Raw genomic sequence first — 980 nt, forward strand, 5'->3', positions numbered from 1 at the left:
AGGCGCCTGTAGTCCCAGCTACTCGGGAGGCTGAGGCAGGAGAATGGCATGAACCCAGGAGGTGTAACTTGCAGTGAGCCGAGATCACACCACTGCACTCCAGCCTGGGCCACAGAGCAAGACTCTGTCTCCAAAAAAAAAAAGGCATTCGCCTATATTATTTTCTTCTAGTATTTAATTTTAAAAAATTTAAGGAAAATACAGTATATTGCAGCTTTACTTTCAGGGTAAGCTGTGAGGTAGGGCTCTTATTGCCTTGCTTTCCCCCTCAACTGGCTACCCAGCTGCTCTCCGTTCAATAATTCATCCTTTCTCCACTCACGTGGATGTGAAATTCTGAGATGCCACTGTTTTTATATTAAAAGTACAGACATAATTAGACCTTCTTACCTTTCTCCTTAAAAAAAAATAGCTTAGGACCTGAAACAATACCATCCTTGAGCCAATCATTCCAAAGGAATAGATAAATATTTTTTATGTTTGATATTAACTATCCAGTAATTTGGTATTAGTACACCAGTAATACTCAACACCTTTGAGTATTGTCAAGAGACTCAACACCTTTGTCCATGCTGCATCGCAATCAAATTTGAGAATGTCAATTCGTTATTTAAAAATGTTAATTGTACAAACAATCCAATTACACTCTTCTTCGTTATTTAAAAATGTACAGTTAACATTTTTAAATAACGAAGAAGAGTGTAATTGGAATGTTTGCAACAGAAAGGATAAATGTTTCAGGTGATGGACATCCCATTTACCCAAATGTTATTATTACACATTGCATGCTGTATCAAAATATCTCATGTAACCCATAAATATATACACCTATTACATACCCACAAAAAATAAAAGTAGTGATAAAACTGTAAACAAAAATGTCAGTTCGCTCAAAACAAAGCTGATTATCACTTTCAATCAAGGTTCGCATCTGGAAGGTCGAGAACAGCACGTCAGAGTTCTCTTGGAAAAGCTCTAGG

The sequence above is a fragment of the Papio anubis genome, chromosome 5, assembly GCF_008728515.1.
Source record: "Papio anubis isolate 15944 chromosome 5, Panubis1.0, whole genome shotgun sequence".
Lineage (NCBI taxonomy): Eukaryota > Metazoa > Chordata > Mammalia > Primates > Cercopithecidae > Papio > Papio anubis.